Genomic DNA, 20,214 nt, shown 5'->3' on the forward strand with positions numbered 1-20,214 from the left:
TTATGAATTATTTAATCTAACCCTGGAATGTCATCAGACATGTGATGCCATTGATGATGTCACCAGTCTCACCGAGTAAAATCCATCTCAGTGACCAGAACAGCAGTGGCGGTGATTCCTTTCTCCTAGCGTAAGTGTAACCTGGACTCTACACTTCAAACAAACTTCATAAATTTGACTTCAGCGCCCAACGTGGGGCTCGAACCCACGACCCTGAGATTAAGAGTCTCATGCTCTACCGACTGAGCTAGCCGGGCTTCAGATGCTAGAAAATAAGAACAATAATCGAAAAGTGTCCGTAATGTGAGGTTTTATCAGTGTTTGAGAGAAACCAGTTTTCCGTCTGGTCTCCTCTGGACACAACCCAGACAGTTCAAGGACAACATGTGAATAAACTTGTGATTTTCTAGTTTTTTGCAATTGTAGATGCTCACAAATTGGCTATTTCGGAGGTGTCCATTTTTTAGGAGTTGGTGCAGTTGAAAGCCAACTACCTGGTGATGATGTGGAGCGCATCTCAATTTCAGCTTGACTACATCAAAATCTGTGTAGACCTGGCGGTTATCAGGTTGCTATGCTCCTCAAGCTAGCCTATAGCTAGCTAGTGCAAAATGTCCCACTATCTATGTCTCTACATACATGTCTAGATGGTTTTGTATAAGATTAAGGGGGAATAGAAACTAAATGATTGAATGAATTGAATCATGATCAATAACCTGCTGCACAGTTTCTGTAGTGTAGTGGTTTTTCGGTTCGTCGCAAATGCAAAAGGTCTCTGGTCTGAGTCTAACAGGCTGTACCTCTGGATCAGGACTGACGAGTGAACATAACATCCACAGTTTTATCTTAGAAGAACTTCATCAATTAATGCATTTTTAGCAGGCCAACAGCAACTGGTGTGTGGAGGAGTCAATTTCATCCTATTGACCTTTTTTCACTTGTATCAGTCATGTATGTCCATTGTACCAAATAGCTGGTCTCTCCATCGGGGAATCGAACCCCAGGCACAGATACTGCCCACTATACTAACATTTTCATAATTATGAATTATTTAATCTAACCCTGGAATGTCATCAGACATGTGATGCCATTGATGATGTCACCAGTCTCAGCCAGTAAAATCCATCTCAGTGACCAGAACAGCAGTGGCGGTGATTCCTTTCTGCTAGCGTAAGTGTTACCTGGACTCTACACTTCAAACAAACTTCATAAATTTGACTTCAGCGCCCAACGTGGGGCTCGAACCCACGACCCTGAGATTAAGAGTCTCATGCTCTACCGACTGAGCTAGCCGGGCTTCAGATGCTAGAAAATAAGAACAATAATCGAAAAGTGTCCGTAATGTGAGGTTTTATCAGTGTTTGAGAGAAACCAGTTTTCCGTCTGGTCTCCTCTGGACACAACCCAGACAGTTCAAGGACAACATGTGAATAAACTTGTGATTTTCTAGTTTTTTGCAATTGTAGATGCTCACAAATTGGCTATTTCGGAGGTGTCCATTTTTTAGGAGTTGGTGCAGTTGAAAGCCAACTACCTGGTGATTATGTGGAGCGCATCTCAATTTCAGCTTGACTACATCAAAATCTGTGTAGACCTGGCGGTTATCAGGTTGCTATGCTCCTCAAGCTAGCCTATAGCTAGCTAGTGCAAAATGTCCCACTATCTATGTCTCTACATACATGTCTAGATGGTTTTGTATAAGATTAAGTGGGGATATAAACTAAATGATTGAATGAATTGAATCATGATCAATAACCTGCTGCACAGTTTCTGTAGTGTAGTGGTTTTTCGGTTTGTCGCAAATGCAAAAGGTCTCTGGTCTGAGTCTAACAGGCTGGACCTCTGGATCAGGACTGACGAGTGAACATAACATCCACAGTTTTATCTTAGAAGAACTAATTAATGCATTTTTAGCAGGCCAACGGCAACTGGTGTGTGGAGGAGTCATTTTCATCCTATTGACCTTTGTTCACTTGTATCAGTCATGTATGTCCATTGTACCAAATAGCTGGTCTCTCCATCGGGGAATCGAACCCCAGGCACAGATACTGCCCACTATACTAACATTTTCATAATTATGAATTATTAAATCTAACCCTGGAATGTCATCAGACATGTGATGTCATTGATGATGTCACCAGTCTCAGCCAGTAAAATCCATGACAGCAGTGGCGGTGATTCCTTTCTGCTAGCGTAAGTGTAACCTGGACTCTACACTTCAAACAAACTTCATAAATTTGACTTCAGCGCCCAACGTGGGGCTCGAACCCACGACCCTGAGATTAAGAGTCTCATGCTCTACCGACTGAGCTAGCCGGGCTTCAGCTGCTAGAAAATAAGAACAATAATCGAAAAGTGTCCGTAATGTGAGGTTTTATCAGTGTTTGAGAGAAACCAGTTTTCCGTCTGGTCTCCTCTGGACACAACCCAGACAGTTCAAGGACAACATGTGAATAAACTTGTGATTTTCTAGTTTTTTGCAATTGTAGATGCTCACAAATTGGCTATTTCGGAGGTGTCCATTTTTTAGGAGTTGGTGCAGTTGAAAGCCAACTACCTGGTGATGATGTGGAGCGCATCTCAATTTCAGCTTGACTACATCAAAATCTGTGTAGACCTGGCAGTTATCAGGTTGCTATGCTCCTCAAGCTAGCCTATAGCTAGCTAGTGCAAAATGTCCCACTATCTATGTCTCTACATACATGTCTAGATGGTTTTGTATAAGATTAAGGGGGAATAGAAACTAAATGATTGAATGAATTGAATCATGATCAATAACCTGCTGCACAGTTTCTGTAGTGTAGTGGTTTTTCGGTTCGTCGCAAATGCAAAAGGTCTCTGGTCTGAGTCTAACAGGCTGTACCTCTGGATCAGGACTGACGAGTGAACATAACATCCACAGTTTTATCTTAGAAGAACTTCATCAATTAATGCATTTTTAGCAGGCCAACAGCAACTGGTGTGTGGAGGAGTCAATTTCATCCTATTGACCTTTTTTCACTTGTATCAGTCATGTATGTCCATTGTACCAAATAGCTGGTCTCTCCATCGGGGAATCGAACCCCAGGCACAGATACTGCCCACTATACTAACATTTTCATAATTATGAATTATTTAATCTAACCCTGGAATGTCATCAGACATGTGATGCCATTGATGATGTCACCAGTCTCACCGAGTAAAATCCATCTCAGTGACCAGAACAGCAGTGGCGGTGATTCCTTTCTGCTAGCGTAAGTGTTACCTGGACTCCACACTTCAAACAAACTTCATAAATTTGACTTCAGCGCCCAACGTGGGGCTCGAACCCACGACCCTGAGATTAAGAGTCTCATGCTCTACCGACTGAGCTAGCCGGGCTTCAGATGCTAGAAAATAAGAACAATAATCGAAAAGTGTCCGTAATGTGAGGTTTTATCAGTGTTTGAGAGAAACCAGTTTTCCGTCTGGTCTCCTCTGGACACAACCCAGACAGTTCAAGGACAACATGTGAATAAACTTGTGATTTTCTAGTTTTTTGCAATTGTAGATGCTCACAAATTGGCTATTTCGGAGGTGTCCATTTTTTAGGAGTTGGTGCAGTTGAAAGCCAACTACCTGGTGATGATGTGGAGCGCATCTCAATTTCAGCTTGACTACATCAAAATCTGTGTAGACCTGGCGGTTATCAGGTTGCTATGCTCCTCAAGCTAGCCTATAGCTAGCTAGTGCAAAATGTCCCACTATCTATGTCTCTACATACATGTCTAGATGGTTTTGTATAAGATTAAGTGGGGATAGAAACTAAATGATTGAATGAATTGAATCATGATCAATAACCTGCTGCACAGTTTCTGTAGTGTAGTGGTTTTTCGGTTCGTCGCAAATGCAAAAGGTCTCTGGTCTGAGTCTAACAGGCTGGACCTCTGGATCAGGACTGACGAGTGAACATAACATCCACAGTTTTATCTTAGAAGAACTAATTAATGTATTTTTAGCAGGCCAACGGCAACTGGTGTGTGGAGGAGTCATTTTCATCCTATTGACCTTTGTTCACTTGTATCAGTCATGTATGTCCATTGTACCAAATAGCTGGGGCCTCATGTACTAAGAGTGCGTGGATTTCAACGTGAATCCGTACGTGGAATTAACAAGACCGCAAAAATTCATATGTACAAAGCTGTGCGTTCGCCCAAATCCACGCAGGTTTCTCTGTACATCCCAATCAGCGTGGATTTGAGCGCACATGCGGGAGCACAACACTCCGCCCCGTCTCCTCCCTCAAATATATGTTTGAATATGATATGAAGATAATTGTCCATTAAAAACCGCTCATCCTAACAAGAAAATGCTCTGAGCAGGAATAAATAGGCCTAATTCATTTTGGGGCATTTAGGGGTGTCGGACTCCAGTCCTCGAGGGCCGGTGTCCCTGCAGGTTTTAGATGTTTCTCTGCTTCATTGCACCATGATACAAGTGACTGTGTCATTAACAGAACTATCCAGACTTTGATGACAAGTTGGTGATGATGATTAATTAGAATCAGGTGTGTTAAAGCAGGGAAACATCTAAAACATGCAGGACACCGGCCCTTCTGGGATTCACTTTGACACCTACATTATGGTGTTCTTTGCTTTGTGTTGCGTTCCGTGAAGAGTTTTGGTTTTATTATGATCGTACGGGTTTGTGAATGTTTGTGGGCAGCGTTAGTGCATCATTACACTCTGCTTTTCTTGTTTGTATTTTAAGAACCGTCACCAGAATTTTTGGTGGATGAAAAACGGCTCCTCGTTCTGCTTTATTGTCATGCATATTATATACTGACGGATTAAGACCAATGTACACGTTTATTGAGTGTTACACATTATGGATGTCCGCGATCACCTCTCTCATAAGTATAACAATGTGAACAATATACATTTATATTTAAAACATGAAGCATTACGATCTGATTCCTCCGCTGCAGAAATAAAGACAATTTGTGCCGACGGGATTATCGAGGTGCAAACGTGAGAAATAAAGAGCAAAATTGCTGTAACTCGGAGTGTTGCATCCGCAGGAGGAGAGACAGGTGTCGTGCCAAAAAGTGATTGAAGGCCAAATACAGTTAATGAAAGGTTGTTTCTGCCTAAATATGACTTGATCTCATTCTTGAGCTTCATAATCTGAAATCTTAGCGCTCTCGCTCAACGGGCTGCTGTGCGCGCTCCCGCGGCCACAAATCAGAAGAAATCAGATTCTGGCATGCAATCACTTTTTGGCACAACACCGGTTTTTGCTTCAAAATTAATTTTAATGTATTTCTGTCCAGACACAGTTATGGGATGTTTAGGATCTGGCTTTTATCTCCAGTAGTCCTCCCATACGGTCGTCATGACGACAGACAGATGTCCGACCTGCAGCTCCAGCTGAAGCATCATGTTGGTCTGAACCGGAGCAGCTGGTCCAGTTCAGGGCAGAGATCCAGGAGGATCCTCTTGGTACCTGAACCAGCTGATGGTTCAGTCTTAGTCCTGGACCAGCAGATCCAGACTAAACCAGCTGATGGTTCAGTCTTAGTCCTGGACCAGCAGGTCCAGACTAAACCAGCTGATGGTTCAGTCTTAGTCCTGGACCAGCAGGTCCAGACTAAACCAGCTGATGGTTCAGTCTTAGTCCTGGACCAGCAGGTCCAGACTAAACCAGCTGATGGTTCAGTCTTAGTCCTGGACCAGCAGATGCGTTTGGTGCCTGAGGACTCGCTCCTGATCCTGCATCAGCAGGTTCCTCTAACGGAGCCAAAGCTCCATCAGGATTTGCAGGTTCCATCGTTGAGCTCCTCTAGTTGTTTGTTCAGATCATGTGGTTGATTGTGAGATTGTTGCAGCTCCACTCTTGTGTAACTTATTTGGTGATGTGGGGACTGTCGTGTCCTTCACGTGGTCGTGAACTTATTGTTTACGTTAAGTTTCCTCATATTCTGCACTTCACTGCATCACCAGTGAGTGTCGCCAACGGACAAAACCTCAGAAAAGTGCGTACAAAAGCCTTAATGTGTGAGTGAAGGACCGCAGCTTTCTACGTTCACGTCATTCTTTGTACATCCGACCGTGAGCGTTGAAAGTGGCGTACGCACGTTTTTTGTGCGCAGCACTCTTAGTACATAAGGCCCCAGGTCTCTCCATCGGGGAATCGAACCCCAGGCACAGATACTGCCCACTATACTAACATTTTCATAATTACGAATTATTTAATCTAACCCTGGAATGTCATCAGACATGTGATGCCATTGATGATGTCACCAGTCTCACCGACTAAAATCCATCTCAGTGACCAGAACAGCAGTGGCGGTGATTCCTTTCTGCTAGCGTAAGTGTAACCTGGACTCTACACTTCAAACAAACTTCATAAATTTGACTTCAGCGCCCAACGTGGGGCTCGAACCCACGACCCTGAGATTAAGAGTCTCATGCTCTACCGACTGAGCTAGCCGGGCTTCAGATGCTAGAAAATAAGAACAATAATCGAAAAGTGTCCGTAATGTGAGGTTTTATCAGTGTTTGAGAGAAACCAGTTTTCCGTCTGGTCTCCTCTGGACACAACCCAGACAGTTGAAGGACAACATGTGACTAAACTAGTGATTTTCTAGTTTTTCGCAATTGTAGATGCTCACAAATTGGCTATTTCGGAGGTGTCCATTTTTTAGGAGTTGGTGCAGTTGGAAGCCAACTACCTGGTGATGATGTCACCTACTCTCGTCCACTTGGCATTATGAGACAACGGGAGCGCATTTCAAGTTCAGCTGGACTACGTCAAAATCTGTGTAGACCTGGCGGTTATCAGGTTGCTATGCTCCTCAAGCTAGCCTATAGCTAGCTAGTGCAAAATGTCCCACTATCTATGTCTCTACATACATGTCTAGATGGTTTTGTATAAGATTAAGTGGGGATAGAAACTAAATGATTGAATGAATTGAATCATGATCAATAACCTGCTGCACAGTTTCTGTAGTGTAGTGGTTTTTCGGTTCGTCGCAAATGCAAAAGGTCTCTGGTCTGAATCTAACAGGCTGGACCTCTGGATCAGGACTGACGAGTGAACAGAACATCCACAGTTTTATCTTAGAAGAACTAATTAATGCATTTTTAGCAGGCCAACGGCAACTGGTGTGTGGAGGAGTCATTTTCATCCTATTGACCTTTGTTCACTTGTATCAGTCATGTATGTCCATTGTACCAAATAGCTGGTCTCTCCATCGGGGAATCGAACCCCAGGCACAGATACTGCCCACTATACTAACATTTTCATAATTACGAATTATTTAATCTAACCCTGGAATGTCATCAGACATGTGATGTCATTGATGATGTCACCAGTCTCACCGAGTAAAATCCATCTCAGTGACCAGAACAGCAGTGGCAGTGATTCCTTTCTGCTAGCGTAAGTGTAACCTGGACTCTACACTTCAAACAAACTTCATAAATTTGACTTCAGCGCCCAACGTGGGGCTCGAACCCACGACCCTGAGATTAAGAGTCTCATGCTCTACCGACTGAGCTAGCCGGGCTTCAGATGCTAGAAATTAAGAACAATAATCGAAAAGTGTCCGTAATGTGAGGTTTTATCAGTGTTTGAGAGAAACCAGTTTTCCGTCTGGTCTCCTCTGGACACAACCCAGACAGTTCAAGGACATCATGTGAATAAACTTGTGATTTTCTAGTTTTTTGCAATTGTAGATGCTCACAAATTGGCTATTTCGGAGGTGTCCATTTTTTAGGAGTTGGTGCAGTTGAAAGCCAACTACCTGGTGATGATGTGGAGCGCATCTCAATTTCAACTTGACTACATCAAAATCTGTGTAGACCTGGCGGTTATCAGGTTGCTATGCTCCTCAAGCTAGCCTATAGCTAGCTAGTGCAAAATGTCCCACTATCTATGTCTCTACATACATGTTTAGATGGTTTTGTATAAGATTAAGTGGGGATAGAAACTAAATGATTGAATGAATTGAATCATGATCAATAACCTGCTGCACAGTTTCTGTAGTGTAGTGGTTTTTCGGTTCGTCGCAAATGCAAAAGGTCTCTGGTCTGAGTCTAACAGGCTGGACCTCTGGATCAGGACTGACGAGTGAACATAACATCCACAGTTTTATCTTAGAAGAACTAATTAATGCATTTTTAGCAGGCCAACGGCAACTGGTGTGTGGAGGAGTCATTTTCATCCTATTGACCTTTGTTCACTTGTATCAGTCATGTATGTCCATTGTACCAAATAGCTGGTCTCTCCATCGGGGAATCGAACCCCAGGCACAGATACTGCCCACTATACTAACATTTTCATAATTATGAATTATTTAATCTAACCCTGGAATGTCATCAGACATGTGATGTCATTGATGATGTCACCAGTCTCAGCCAGTAAAATCCATGACAGCAGTGGCGGTGATTCCTTTCTGCTAGCGTAAGTGTAACCTGGACTCTACACTTCAAACAAACTTCATAAATTTGACTTCAGCGCCCAACGTGGGGCTCGAACCCACGACCCTGAGATTAAGAGTCTCATGCTCTACCGACTGAGCCAGCCGGGCTTCAGCTGCTAGAAAATAAGAACAATAATCGAAAAGTGTCCGTAATGTGAGGTTTTATCAGTGTTTGAGAGAAACCAGTTTTCCGTCTGGTCTCCTCTGGACACAACCCAGACAGTTCAAGGACAACATGTGAATAAACTTGTGATTTTCTAGTTTTTTGCAATTGTAGATGCTCACAAATTGGCTATTTCGGAGGTGTCCATTTTTTAGGAGTTGGTGCAGTTGAAAGCCAACTACCTGGTGATGATGTGGAGCGCATCTCAATTTCAGCTTGACTACATCAAAATCTGTGTAGACCTGGCGGTTATCAGGTTGCTATGCTCCTCAAGCTAGCCTATAGCTAGCTAGTGCAAAATGTCCCACTATCTATGTCTCTACATACATGTCTAGATGGTTTTGTATAAGATTAAGTGGGGATAGAAACTAAATGATTGAATGAATTGAATCATGATCAATAACCTGCTGCACAGTTTCTGTAGTGTAGTGGTTTTTCGGTTCGTCGCAAATGCAAAAGGTCTCTGGTCTGAATCTAACAGGCTGGACCTCTGGATCAGGACTGACGAGTGAACAGAACATCCACAGTTTTATCTTAGAAGAACTAATTAATGCATTTTTAGCAGGCCAACGGCAACTGGTGTGTGGAGGAGTCATTTTCATCCTATTGACCTTTGTTCACTTGTATCAGTCATGTATGTCCATTGTACCAAATAGCTGGTCTCTCCATCGGGGAATCGAACCCCAGGCACAGATACTGCCCACTATACTAACATTTTCATAATTACGAATTATTTAATCTAACCCTGGAATGTCATCAGACATGTGATGTCATTGATGATGTCACCAGTCTCACCGAGTAAAATCCATCTCAGTGACCAGAACAGCAGTGGCGGTGATTCCTTTCTGCTAGCGTAAGTGTAACCTGGACTCTACACTTCAAACAAACTTCATAAATTTGACTTCAGCGCCCAACGTGGGGCTCGAACCCACGACCCTGAGATTAAGAGTCTTATGCTCTACCGACTGAGCTAGCCGGGCTTCAGATGCTAGAAATTAAGAACAATAATCGAAAAGTGTCCGTAATGTGAGGTTTTATCAGTGTTTGAGAGAAACCAGTTTTCCGTCTGGTCTCCTCTGGACACAACCCAGACAGTTCAAGGACAACATGTGAATAAACTTGTGATTTTCTAGTTTTTTGCAATTGTAGATGCTCACAGATTGGCTATTTCGGAGGTGTCCATTTTTTAGGAGTTGGTGCAGTTGAAAGCCAACTACCTGGTGATGATGTGGAGCGCATCTCAATTTTAGCTTGACTACATCAAAATCTGTGTAGACCTGGCGGTTATCAGGTGGCTATGCTCCTCAAGCTAGCCTATAGCTAGCTAGTGCAAAATGTCCCACTATCTATGTCTCTACATACATGTTTAGATGGTTTTGTATAAGATTAAGTGGGGATAGAAACTAAATGATTGAATGAATTGAATCATGATCAATAACCTGCTGCACAGTTTCTGTAGTGTAGTGGTTTTTCGGTTCGTCGCAAATGCAAAAGGTCTCTGGTTTGAGTCTAACAGGCTGGACCTCTGGATCAGGACTGACGAGTGAACATAACATCCACAGTTTTATCTTAGAAGAACTAATTAATGCATTTTTAGCAGGCCAACGGCAACTGGTGTGTGGAGGAGTCATTTTCATCCTATTGACCTTTGTTCACTTGTATCAGTCATGTATGTCCATTGTACCAAATAGCTGGTCTCTCCATCGGGGAATCGAACCCCAGGCACAGATACTGCCCACTATACTAACATTTTCATAATTATGAATTATTTAATCTAACCCTGGAATGTCATCAGACATGTGATGTCATTGATGATGTCACCAGTCTCAGCCAGTAAAATCCATGACAGCAGTGGCGGTGATTCCTTTCTGCTAGCGTAAGTGTAACCTGGACTCTACACTTCAAACAAACTTCATAAATTTGACTTCAGCGCCCAACGTGGGGCTCGAACCCACGACCCTGAGATTAAGAGTCTCATGCTCTACCGACTGAGCTAGCCGGGCTTCAGCTGCTAGAAAATAAGAACAATAATCGAAAAGTGTCCGTAATGTGAGGTTTTATCAGTGTTTGAGAGAAACCAGTTTTCCGTCTGGTCTCCTCTGGACACAACCCAGACAGTTCAAGGACAACATGTGAATAAACTTGTGATTTTCTAGTTTTTTGCAATTGTAGATGCTCACAAATTGGCTATTTCGGAGGTGTCCATTTTTTAGGAGTTGGTGCAGTTGAAAGCCAACTACCTGGTGATGATGTGGAGCGCATCTCAATTTCAGCTTGACTACATCAAAATCTGTGTAGACCTGGCGGTTATCAGGTTGCTATGCTCCTCAAGCTAGCCTATAGCTAGCTAGTGCAAAATGTCCCACTATCTATGTCTCTACATACATGTCTAGATGGTTTTGTATAAGATTAAGTGGGGATAGAAACTAAATGATTGAATGAATTGAATCATGATCAATAACCTGCTGCACAGTTTCTGTAGTGTAGTGGTTTTTCGGTTCGTCGCAAATGCAAAAGGTCTCTGGTCTGAGTCTAACAGGCTGGACCTCTGGATCAGGACTGACGAGTGAACATAACATCCACAGTTTTATCTTAGAAGAACTAATTAATGCATTTTTAGCAGGCCAACGGCAACTGGTGTGTGGAGGAGTCATTTTCATCCTATTGACCTTTGTTCACTTGTATCAGTCATGTATGTCCATTGTACCAAATAGCTGGTCTCTCCATCGGGGAATCGAACCCCAGGCACAGATACTGCGCACTATACTAACATTTTCATAATTACGAATTATTTAATCTAACCCTGGAATGTCATCAGACATGTGATGTCATTGATGATGTCACCAGTCTCAGCCAGTAAAATCCATGACAGCAGTGGAGGTGATTCCTTTCTGCTCACCTTCAACCTGGACTCTACACTTCAAACAAACTTCATAAATGTGACTGCAGCGCCCAACGTGGGGCTCGAACCCACGACCCTGAGATTAAGAGTCTCATGCTCTACCGACTGAGCTAGCCGGGCTTCGGATGCTAGAAAATAAGAACAATAATCGAAAAGTGTCCGTAATGTGAGGTTTTATCAGTGTTTGAGAGAAACCAGTTTTCCGTCTGGTCTCCTCTGGACACAACCCAGACAGTTCAAGTGAATAAACTTGTGATTTTCTAGTTTTTTGCAATTGTAGATGCTCACAAATTGGCTATTTCGGAGGTGTCCATTTTTTAGGAGTTGGTGCAGTTGAAAGCCAACTACCTGGTGATGATGTGGAGCGCATCTAGATTTCAGCTTGACTACATCAAAATCTGTGTAGACCTGGCGGTTATCAGGTTGCTATGCTCCTCAAGCTAGCCTATAGCTAGCTAGTGCAAAATGTCCCACTATCTATGTCTCTACATACATGTCTAGATGGTTTTGTATAAGATTAAGGGGGAATAGAAACTAAATGATTGAACTAATTGAATCATGATCAATAAACTTCTGCACAGTTTCTGTAGTGTAGTGGTTTTTCGGTTTGTCGCAAATACAAAAGGTCTCTGGTCTTAGTCTAACAGGCTGGACCTCTGGATCAGGACTGATGAGTGAACAGAACATCCACAGTTTTATCTTAGAAGAACTTCATCAATTAAAGCTTTTTTAGCAGGCCAACAGCAACTGGTGTGTGGAGGAGTCATTTTCATCCTATTGACCTTTGTTCACTTGTATCAGTCATGTACTGTATGTCCATTGTACCAAATAGCTGGTCTCTCCATCAGGGAATCGAACCCCAGGCACAGATACTGCACACTATACTAACATTTTCATAATTACGAATTATTTAATCTAACCCTGGAATGTCATCAGACATGTGATGCCATTGATGATGTCACCAGTCTCACCGAGTAAAATCCATCTCAGTGACCAGAACAGCAGTGGAGGTGATTCCTTTCTGCTAGTGTAAGTGTAACCTGGACTCCACACTTCAAACAAACTTCATAAATTTGACTTCAGCGCCCAACGTGGGGCTCGAACCCACGACCCTGAGATTGCCTTCTAACGTGGGCCGCTCCTCGCCTGCTCAGCCTGCGGGGGACGTACCTGTCAGGAGACAGGAATCAAGTGGCGGACTTCCTTTCCCGGCACAAGCCTCCCCCGGGAGAGTGGCTGCTTCATCCGGAGGTAGTGGGGATGATTTGGGTCCTCTTCAGCAGAGCAGTGGTGGACCTCTTCGCCTCGGGCGACTCAGCTCACTGCACCCTCTGGTTCTCTTGGACAGAGGAGACCACTCCTCTGGGTCAGGATGCCCTAGGGCACGAGTGGCCCAACGGGCTCCTATACGCATTTCCCCCACTACCTTTGATCCTGCCGACGTTGCAGAGGGTCCTCCAGAAAGGTCACAGGCTCCTCTTGGTGGCCCCCTTCTGGCCAGGGAAACATTGGTTCCCACTGCTGCGGAGGCTCTGCTGCCTTAATACCTGGCAGTCCCGGAGGGACCTTCTGTCCCAGCTGGGGGGTCAGATTTGGCACCCCGACCCCCGTCGCCTTCAACTCTGGGTCTGGCCACTGCAGGGCCCCACCCGTTAGTGTCAAGCTGTACTGAGCCCGTCAGGGCTACCATCTTGAATGCCCGTGCGCCTTCCACCCGCCTCCAGTATGAGTGCAAGTGGAGGAGATTCTCTGCCTGGTGTGCAGACAGGGAAGAGGACCCTGTGCTTTGCCCTGTAGCCACGATCCCGGAGTTCCTTCAGTCCCTCCTGGATGGTAGCCGTGCTCAGTCCACCTTAAGGGTGTACGGGGCAGCCATTTCATCGCAACATGCCCTGGTTGACAATGCCACCATGGGGTGCAACCGGTTGGTTTCTCTCTTTCTCAGGGGGGCTCTGAGGCTGCGCCCCCCGAGGACCCCAAGGGCCCCAGTGTGGGACCTGTCCATGGTGCTAGTTTCCCTCTCTTCTCCACCTTTTGAGCCCTTGGCCCAGGTGGACCTAAAGTGGCTTTCTATGAAAGACAGCTTTTCTCCTCGCTATGACATCAGCAGAGCGAGTCGGTGATTTACATGCCCTGTCACTCAGCGGGTCCTGCCTGAGGTGGAACCTGGATGGCTCAGGGGCTACGTTGTGGCCGAACGTGGCGTTCCTGCCCAAGGTCCTCCCACGCACTCATACTAATCGGCCTATCCAGCTGGCCCGGTTCGACCCCCAGCCTGCGGAGAGTGGCCCGAGCCCTTTGTGCCCTTTGAGTTCATGTCCGCTCTGTGATCATGTTTCATGATGACATTACCGTTAAACTGAAAAGGATTTTACCAGCTCCTATTTGACCTGGTGCATTACTCTCAGATGATTGTTACATTTGGTCTTTTAATTTGAACTAGACATACAGAAAGGGATTCATTAATTTCTATTCATATATCAGTATCCTCTGATGACCTGTAATTCACAGTTCCACTGGTCTAAACCCAAAACAGCAACCAAGACAGTAAAAACTAGGTGCTGTCTTGGCATCTTAACTCAGTGCAAAGTGTGTTGGTGCTTTATGTAAATCACAACTGAGTGAAATATGTCGTGTTTTAACTTGAATGGGCCAAATAAATGATTAAAAGTGATTATTATAATAATAAGAACAAATTTTGGAGCTGCAGTTTCTTTGTCAAACAAACCTGAAACAGTGCTGAGATCAGACCAGCTGTTCTCAGACCTCACTGTGATGTCTCTTACTGTCAAACAAGTGATCCGTATCTCACTCCTGCCATCATAAACCATTGTATACCTCAAACTCTTACAATAAAAGACGGACATCTCTCCTGGATAACTAAATTTGTCACTCCAACACTGTGGTCAAAACTTTTTTCAGCCTCTTGTATTTGCAGTGTTCTGGATCTGGTCAAGTTGGTTTCTGCAGGATCTTTAATGGAGGGAAGTTGAACCCTCCTGGATCACCGCTCTTGAAGCAGATGGCTGTTCTCTCCAATCAACCTGATATTCAACAGTTTTCAGGTGGACACTGATAAAGACATTGTTGAGCTGATGTTTGTTGGGAGCAACTTATTCTGAAGTTAAAGAAGATGAGAAACGGATTGACTTCCTGAACTAGTTTGATGTTAATTATCAGAAATGATTATCATATCTATCATACAGTATGCTTGAAAGGTTATCCTTTAGCTTAATATTTAACATCATCAGTTAGTGGAACCTGCCTGACGTTTCCTGAGTTGCACAACCAGATCATTGACGATGATATTGCAGATGAGTCGGAGCACTCCGAGATCAGTTTTATAATGTTTTGAGTCTCTTCTACATAATATTTCTGAAATATTTTCTTCGGGATTATTAAAAGTAATACAATAATAAGAGAATATAGAAAATCTTTAAAGAAATGGGATTTTGACTATCAGTGATGGTGATACTGAAAGGACTACAGCAACATGAGCAAAATATTTAAAGCAAGCTTACTGTTCAAGTCCACTTCATTCTTGGATTCATTAATATCTATAAAGAAAACATGGATATGATTTCATTCAGGCTTCTGTCACAAGAAAAACTCCACAGATAAAGATCAGACATGAACACACTCTTACCTCCAACGATTAACTCTGTTGCATTAGAAATGACTGTATGTTGATTTATGTAGAATCCACAGAAATACAACCCAGAGTCAGAGAAATCCACTCGCTTGATTTTTAGAAAGATGCTGCTTCACTTGTATCAGTCATGTATGTCCATTGGACCAAATAGCTGGGGCCTTATGTACTAAGAGTGCGGCGCACAAAAAATGTGCGTACGCCACTTTCTACGCTCACGGTCGGATGTACAAAGAATGACGTGAACGTAGAAAGTTGCGGTCCTTCACTCACACATCAAGGCTGTTGTACGCACTTTTCTGAGGTTTTGTCCGTTGGCGACACTCACTGGTGATGCAGTGAAGTGCAGAATATGAGGAAACTTAACGTCAACAATAAGTTCACGACCACGTGAAGGACACGACAGTCCCGACATCACCAGATAAGTTACACAAGAGTGGAGCTGCAACAATCTCACAATCAACCACATGATCTGAACAAACAACTAAAGGCAGGAGCTCAACGATGGAACCTGCAAATCCTGATGGAGCTTTGGCTCCGTTAGAGGAACCTGCTGATGGCAGGATCAGGAGCGAGTCTTCAGGGACCAGACTGATCTGCTGGTCCAGGACTAAGACCCATCAGCTGGTTTAGGTACCAAGAGAATCTTCTGGATCTCTGCCCTGAACTGGACCAGCTGCTCCGGTTCAGACCAACATGATGCTTCAGCTGGAGCTGCTGCAGGTCGGACATCTGTCTGTCGTCATGACGACCGTATGGGATGACTACTGGAGATAAAAGCCAGACCCTAAACATCCCATAACTGTGTCTGGACAGAAATACATTAAAATTAATTTTGAAGCAAAAACTGGTGTTGTGCCAAAAAGTGATTGCCTGCCAGAATCTTATTTCTTCTGATTTGTGGCCGCGGGAGCGCGCACAGCAGCCCGCTGAGCGATAGCGCTAAAACGTCAGAGTTTCAGATTATGAAGCTCAAGAATGAGATCAAGTCATATTTAGGTAGAAACAACCTTTCATTAACTGTATTTGGCCTTCAATCAATTTTTGGCAGGTAAAAAGACCCATTTTCAGGGGAGAAATCAGATTCTGGGAGGCAATCACTTTTTGGCACGACACCTGTCTCTCCTCCTGCGGATGAAACACTCCGAGTTAGAGCAACTTTGCTCTTTATTTCTCACGTTTGCACCTCGATAATCCCGCCGGCACAAATTGTCTTTATTTCTGCAGCAGAGGAATCAGATCGTAATGCTTCATGTTTTAAATATAAATGTATTTTGTTCACATTGTTATACTTATGAGAGTGGTGATCGCGGACATCCATGTGTAAGACTCAATAAACGTGTACATTGGTCTTAATCCGTTAGTATATAATATGCATGACAATAAAGCAGAACGAGGAGCCGTTTTTCATCAAACAAGAAAAGCAGGGTGTAATGATTCACTAACGCTGCCCATAAACATTAACAAACCCGTACGATCATAATAAAACCAAAACTCTTCACGGAACGCAACGCAAAGCAAAGAACACCATAATGTAGGTGTCAAACTGAATCCCAGAAGGGCCGGTGTCCTGCATGTTTTAGATGTTTCCCTGCTTTAACACACCTGATTCTAATTAATCATCGTCACCAAGTTGTCATCAAAGTCTGGATAGTTCTGTTGATGACACAGTCACTTGTATCATGGTGCAATGAAGCAGGGAAACATCTAAAACCTGCAGGGACACCGGCCCTCGAGGACTGGAGTCCGACACCCAGCTCAGAGCCGATGTTTTTTTTTTAATTTGTTTTACTTTTTGCACATTGCTTGTTAGGATGAGCAGTTTTTAATGGATAATTATCTTCATTATCATATTCAAACATATTTGAGGGAGGAGACAAGGCGGAGTGTTGCGCTCCCGCATGTGCGCTCAAATCCACGCTGATTGGGATGTACAGAGAAACCTGCGTGGATTTGGGCGCACGCACAGTTTTGTACATATGAATTGTTGCGTTCTTGTTAATTCCACGCACGGATTCAAGTTGAAATCCACGCACTCTTAGTACATGAGGCCCCTGGTCTCTCCATCGGGGAATCGAACCCCAGGCACAGATAGTGTCCACTATACTAACATTTTCATAATTATGAATTATTTAATCTAACCCTGGAATGTCATCAGACATGTGATGCCATTGATGATGTCACCAGTCTCACCGAGTAAAATCCATCTCAGTGACCAGAACAGCAGTGGAGGTGATTCCGTTCTGCTAGTGTAAGTGTAACCTGGACTCTACACTTCAAACAAACTTCATAAATTTGACTTCAGCGCACAACGTGGGGCTCGAACCCACGACCCTGAGATTAAGAGTCTCATGCTCTACCGACTGAGCTAGCCGGGCTTCAGATGCTAGTAAATGAAAACAATAATCGAAAAGTGTCCGTAATGTGAGGTTTTATCAGTGTTTCCGAGAAACCAGTTTTCCATCTGGTCTCCTCTGGACACAACCCAGACAGTTCAAGGACAACATGTGAATAAACTTGTGATTTTCTAGTTTTTCACAATGTAGATGCTCACAAATTGGCTATTTCGGAGGTGTCCATTTTTTAGGAGTTGGTGCAGTTGAAAGCCAACTACCTGGTGATGATGTGAAGCGCATCTCAATTTCAGCTTGACTACATCAAAATCTGTGTAGACCTGGCGGTTATCAGGTTGCTATGCTCCTCAAGCTAGCCTATAGCTAGCTAGTGCAAAATGTCCCACTATCTATGTCTCTACATACATGTCTAGATGGTTTTGTATAAGATTAAGGGGGAATAGAAACTAAATGATTGAATGAATTGAATCATGATCAATAACCTGCTGCACAGTTTCTGTAGTGTAGTGGTTTTTCGGTTTCTTCGCAAATACAGAAGGTCTCTGGTCTGAGTCTAACAGGCTGGACCTCTGGATCAGGACTGACGAGTGAACAGAACATCCACAGTTTTATCTTAGAAGAACTTCATCAATTGAAGCTTTTTTAGCAGGCCAACGGCAACTGGTGTGTGGAGGAGTCATTTTCATCCTATTGACCTTTGTTCACTTGTATCAGTCATGTATGTCCATTGTACCAAATAGCTGGTCTCTCCATCGGGGAATCGAACCCCAGGCACAAATACTGCCCACTATACTAACATTCTCATAATTACGAATTATTTAATCTAACCCAGACATGTGATGTCATTGATGATGTCACCAGTCTCACCGAGTAAAATCCATCTCAGTGACCAGAACAGCAGTGGAGGTGATTCCTTTCTGCTAGTGTAAGTGTAACCTGCAGTTCTTAGTCTAACAGGCTGGACCTCTGGATCAGGACTGACGAGTGAACAGAACATCCACAGTTTTATCTTAGAAGAACTTCATCAATTGAAGCTTTTTTAGCAGGCCAACGGCAACTGGTGTGTGGAGGAGTCATTTTCATCCTATTGACCTTTGTTCACTTGTATTCATGTATGTCCATTGTAACAAATAGCTGGTCTCTCCATCAGGCTATCAGAAAAGGCTCTGTGGCGCAATGGTAGCGCGTCTGACTCCAGATCAGAAGGTTATGTGTTCAACTCACATCAGGGTCATAATAAACTTTCAGTTTTGTTTTATCCATCCTCCCGAGTTCACCAACCAGACAAACTTTAGCTGCAACAGAAGACTTTGATATGTACCTGGAATTATGCAAGTCTGCACAATCACCTGCCTTGAAGACAGGAGGAACAATCTTTAAATAAAAGGAATTGCATTTGTTTATCTGATTTTGCAGATTCACACATTTTAGAGTGGTTGTTGTGGCCGAGTGGTTAAGGCGATGGACTTGAAATCCATTGGGGATTCCCCGCGCAGGTTCAAATCCTGCCAACAATGTTTAATGGGGAAGAAAAGGCTTGTTAAATCTACGATTTCTTAACCTCAGACAAGACTGATTTATAACTCATCCATCAGGGGCCTCATTTACAAAGAGTTTAGTGCACAAGAACTGTCCGTACACTGCTTTCTACGCTCACGGTCTGATGTTCAGAAAGTGACTTGAATGTGAGAAGTTGTGGTGCTTCATGCACCGATCAATTTTCATTTGTAAAGTTTTTTCTGTTGGCACTCACTGGCGATACAGTGAAGTTGTCATGATGTCACATGTGTCCCTGATGGTCTAATGGCTAGGATTTGGTGCTTTCACCACCACGGTCCGGGTTCAATTCCCGGTCAGGGAAGAAATGTCTATTCTTCTCCTTCAGTTGTGTTTATTTTTTGTGCATCTGTCAGATGGTGGCTGCTTCACCTCTTCTTCATTCTGACAATATATATATAAGCCATATGTATAGAACTTGAATACACCTTACGGTGATACTTGGACACGTCATCAGTGATTGACCCGGGGTCACAGGGTGTTTCTGGTCTTTAACAATCATTCACCCTCACCCGGGCGACCCAGCCGGGGGTGATCAATCCCTGTCTTGTGTCCAAGTAGCGCACCACAGATCCCCCCTACGGATCCACTGCACCGCGAGGCCCTTTCTGTGGCCTCGAGGATGTTCTTGGTGGCTCTCCTCAACTGCAGTCCAATGAGCTCAGAGTATTTGGCCCTCTTGCGCTCACTGGCCTCACCAATCCGGCCCTCCCAGGGGACAGTCAGTTCCAGCAGGACCACTTGCTTGGTGGACTCCAAAGTTAATACCATATCTGGGCGGAGTGAAGTGGCAGCTATGTTAGCTGGGAACTTGAGTTGCCTTCCCGGTTCAACTTGGAGCTGCCAGTCACAAGCGGTAGCGAGGAGTCCTCCTGCGGAGTTTGGCTGGTGTTTTGCATTCTGCCCAGCTCTAACAAACGTGATTGACTGCTTCGGGGCGACCTGGGTCTTACTGTTCTGTATCGCTGTGCAGATGGAATCCGCCAAGGATTTTAGAACTTGGTCGTGGCGCCAGCGATACCGCCCCTCTCCTAACGCCTTTGGGCAGCAGCTCAGAATGTGCTCCATGGTGCCCCTCCTCTGGCACAACTTGCACTCAGGCGTATCTGCCAGGCCCCAGGTGTGCAGGTTGGCCGGGCTTGGGAGGAC

At 44.0% G+C, this 20,214-nt stretch overlaps 14 non-coding genes across 14 annotated transcripts; 3 read left to right on the forward strand and 11 right to left on the reverse strand.

Annotated features, from left to right (window-relative positions):
- Nucleotides 1–184: 184 nt before the first annotated feature.
- On the reverse strand, nt 185–257 carry trnak-cuu (transfer RNA lysine (anticodon CUU)). Its single transcript has one exon. It is a non-coding gene; the product is annotated as a tRNA-Lys (tRNA).
- A 967-nt stretch (nt 258–1,224) lies between these two features.
- On the reverse strand, nt 1,225–1,297 carry trnak-cuu (transfer RNA lysine (anticodon CUU)). The gene has a single exon. It is a non-coding gene; the product is annotated as a tRNA-Lys (tRNA).
- Nucleotides 1,298–2,247: 950 nt separating this feature from the next.
- On the reverse strand, nt 2,248–2,320 carry trnak-cuu (transfer RNA lysine (anticodon CUU)). The gene has a single exon. It is a non-coding gene; the product is annotated as a tRNA-Lys (tRNA).
- Nucleotides 2,321–3,287: 967 nt separating this feature from the next.
- On the reverse strand, nt 3,288–3,360 carry trnak-cuu (transfer RNA lysine (anticodon CUU)). Its single transcript has one exon. It is a non-coding gene; the product is annotated as a tRNA-Lys (tRNA).
- A 3,021-nt stretch (nt 3,361–6,381) lies between these two features.
- On the reverse strand, nt 6,382–6,454 carry trnak-cuu (transfer RNA lysine (anticodon CUU)). Its single transcript has one exon. It is a non-coding gene; the product is annotated as a tRNA-Lys (tRNA).
- Nucleotides 6,455–7,452: 998 nt separating this feature from the next.
- Nucleotides 7,453–7,525, reverse strand: trnak-cuu (transfer RNA lysine (anticodon CUU)). The gene has a single exon. It is a non-coding gene; the product is annotated as a tRNA-Lys (tRNA).
- Nucleotides 7,526–8,475: 950 nt separating this feature from the next.
- trnak-cuu (transfer RNA lysine (anticodon CUU)) lies at nt 8,476–8,548 on the reverse strand. Its single transcript has one exon. It is a non-coding gene; the product is annotated as a tRNA-Lys (tRNA).
- A 962-nt stretch (nt 8,549–9,510) lies between these two features.
- trnak-cuu (transfer RNA lysine (anticodon CUU)) lies at nt 9,511–9,583 on the reverse strand. The gene has a single exon. It is a non-coding gene; the product is annotated as a tRNA-Lys (tRNA).
- A 950-nt stretch (nt 9,584–10,533) lies between these two features.
- Nucleotides 10,534–10,606, reverse strand: trnak-cuu (transfer RNA lysine (anticodon CUU)). The gene has a single exon. It is a non-coding gene; the product is annotated as a tRNA-Lys (tRNA).
- A 946-nt stretch (nt 10,607–11,552) lies between these two features.
- trnak-cuu (transfer RNA lysine (anticodon CUU)) lies at nt 11,553–11,625 on the reverse strand. The gene has a single exon. It is a non-coding gene; the product is annotated as a tRNA-Lys (tRNA).
- Nucleotides 11,626–17,459: 5,834 nt separating this feature from the next.
- Nucleotides 17,460–17,532, reverse strand: trnak-cuu (transfer RNA lysine (anticodon CUU)). The gene has a single exon. It is a non-coding gene; the product is annotated as a tRNA-Lys (tRNA).
- A 1,138-nt stretch (nt 17,533–18,670) lies between these two features.
- On the forward strand, nt 18,671–18,742 carry trnaw-cca (transfer RNA tryptophan (anticodon CCA)). Its single transcript has one exon. It is a non-coding gene; the product is annotated as a tRNA-Trp (tRNA).
- Nucleotides 18,743–18,943: 201 nt separating this feature from the next.
- Nucleotides 18,944–19,025, forward strand: trnas-uga (transfer RNA serine (anticodon UGA)). The gene has a single exon. It is a non-coding gene; the product is annotated as a tRNA-Ser (tRNA).
- Nucleotides 19,026–19,297: 272 nt separating this feature from the next.
- Nucleotides 19,298–19,369, forward strand: trnae-uuc (transfer RNA glutamic acid (anticodon UUC)). Its single transcript has one exon. It is a non-coding gene; the product is annotated as a tRNA-Glu (tRNA).
- The last annotated feature ends 845 nt before the right edge of the window (nt 19,370–20,214 follow it).

The sequence above is a fragment of the Cololabis saira genome, chromosome 20, assembly GCF_033807715.1.
Source record: "Cololabis saira isolate AMF1-May2022 chromosome 20, fColSai1.1, whole genome shotgun sequence".
NCBI classification, from domain to species: Eukaryota; Metazoa; Chordata; class Actinopteri; order Beloniformes; family Belonidae; genus Cololabis; species Cololabis saira.